The sequence below is a fragment of the Bactrocera latifrons genome, unplaced genomic scaffold, assembly GCF_001853355.1.
Source record: "Bactrocera latifrons isolate USDA-ARS-PBARC rearing strain unplaced genomic scaffold, ASM185335v1 scaffold_280, whole genome shotgun sequence".
Lineage (NCBI taxonomy): Eukaryota > Metazoa > Arthropoda > Insecta > Diptera > Tephritidae > Bactrocera > Bactrocera latifrons.
In genome coordinates this window covers 102613-105379 of record NW_017536408.1, presented here as the reverse complement: position 1 = coordinate 105379, position 2767 = coordinate 102613, and positions in this window count along the sequence as shown.

The window sequence follows — 2767 nt, the reverse complement described above, 5'->3', positions numbered from 1 at the left end:
GATAATTTTTTGAATCTCTCGAAAGATCTTAATTTATGACCTCCCTTACAGAGTTCAGACAATGACTGCCATTGATTACTTTGATTTGACACGAATGTGTGACTTTTATTAACGTGTCTATTATATTGTATGTTATTACTGACTTGGGGTTTGAACAAGTTTTTACTTGAGTCATTTTGATAACTTTTTGGCTTTATAGTTTTTTTGTCTATTCGATCAGCTATCTCGTATTGGGCAGTGAGGAATGTTTTCATCTGTTGCCAGGTGGGCATTATTTTTCCTTCCACTAGAGATTGTTCCCATCGTAGTAGCGCAGCATCAGGCAGTATTTCTGCGCAAATGGTTACTATCATAGAGTCCCACGATTCTGTGGAGATATTTTGTGTTTTTAACACTGATAAACAATTGGTGACTGTCGAGTATAAGTTTTGAAATTAATGGCTAGTTTCTTGTTGAATTTTTGGCAAATTCAATAAAGTTTTTATTGGGTTTTCTATCATAACCCTTTCATTTTCGTGCCTTTCAACAAGTGCTTCCCAAGCCAGTTTAAAATTTTCGTCATTTAAAGCGAATTGCTTGACGATACTGCCCGCTTCCCCTTTTGTATTATACCTGAGATGGTACAGCTTTTGTGCTTGTGAAAGTTTAGGATGGTTTATATAAACGGCAGTGAACATGTCCCGGAAGGACGGCCACTGGTCATAACATCCATTAGTATCACAAGCTGGTACTTTTAGATACATGCCTTTATCTAGGTATTCTTTTTATGTTGTAACTACTCTGGGAGGGAGAGTAGTGGCTCTACTTGGCCTTACTAAACTTATTTGTTCAGTTATCATTCCCTTTGTTAACTCGTACTGATCGCGGCAGTTATCACACTTGGCTGTCGCCGAAGCTTTTGTGTTTTCTRGAAGATCTGCGTCGTCAGTATCTAGTACTGTATCGTACGCTGCTAGAAGGCGTGCCCATAGATTGTTAACACTTTCTAATTCTGTATTTAAAACTGATTCCGTAATGTCAGTAATAGGGGAAGCTTGAAACCGTGTGCAATATCTTATGAAGCTATCACTTTTAGTGATAAATTTCGATATTATATGATCTTTTGATCTGCAGGTGTGCTTTGTTTATCGTCGTCAGCCATTTTTGGAATTGTAAGAAACTGACCTGATTTAGATTCTTTTGAATCTGTGCTCATTTAGAATAAATAAGAATTTAGAATTAAATTTGATGAGATATATCTCATAAATACCGAAAACCAAAAACTTTTTTGAATACTAGTAAGTAAGCTTAAGTAACCGCTCTACTGTATTTAAGTAGTTGCGATAATATACATATTTTTATATATTTTCTATTACGGATTTAGCCGTATGACTTTGTATATAAGTACTCGTAAAGGCGGTATACGAAGTCAATATCTTTGTACATATATGTGCACGCAATGTACGTATTGATGTGCGTATTGTTAAATAATATTTAATACAATTTTATTATTATGTATTTTTATTTTTTTAATTCCGATTATTGTTTATAATTAAGCTTTTATCGCAGCTTCCAATAATTTAGGATTTATTATAGCTTTTATGTTTGGATATAGGGGGTATATCATCAGGGTATGTAGCGTATGCAAAAGAATACCGAATATATGTATGTATACAGTATGTATATCATATACAATGCATATGTACTTATATTTGCGCGATCGGAATTTAGCGGGAAAAGAAAATGCACAATTTGCAGGTCATTAGCCTCTGCACTTACGGATTAGCAAGTATATGCCTCAATATATTAATATTTGAATGTTTGTTTGTATGTATGTATTTTATAAGTAAGAATTAGGGTATGTAGCGTATGCAAAAGAATACAGAATGTATGTATACAGTATTTATATCATATATATGCATATGTACTTATATTTGCGCGATCGGAATTTAGCGAGAAAAGAAACATGAGCAATGTGCGGGTCATTAACCTCTGCACTTGCGGATTAGCAAGTATATGCTTCAATATATCGTATTAATATTAATTTCAATTATTGTTTGTAGGTACAAATTTATGTTTGGTGCATTTATGTATATGATAATTATGATTTGGGTAAGTGCAAGTTAATGCTACCCAAACCCACTAAAATAAACCGCTATTCCATTCGTCTGTAGTAGACACATATGTGATGTAAGTCGACACCACATTCATAGTAGAATATAACATAAACAAAGTATATTAAAATCAACAATATTTGCAAAGTCATCATCAATTGGAATACTAGAACTTGATCACGCAACAAGACATGCCACAGCCATCCTTTTTGCATGATCAGCATTAAAAATCTATAAAAACTAAAATTATGAGACAAATAAGTCAGTTATAAGATATGAGCGAGAGTTATAAGTTATAAGCAAGGATTGTAAGATATAAGTTAGCCAGTACGGTACTTTTTAAAAATTTAAATAAAGTAAATAAAAAAATTAATTGGCGCCCGAGCAGGGACCCGCACAAAAATATCCTTCATCAAGTGTGGTTCGACTCCACTAAGAGGACACGGATGTCCCATCGGTTCGGTGCTTGAAGGAAAACATCGTGATTCGACTCCACTAAAAGGACACGGATGTCCATGTAGAAATGTGGGTCCATAAACAATAATATAAACCTCCAAGTTTCCATAAGGTTACCCGAATAAACAAAGGTAACGGAAACAAACTTATAAATCGAATATCCCATAAAAAGGGAGAAAAAAGTGTAAAAAAAAACCTAATCAAGTATCCCAGAAAAG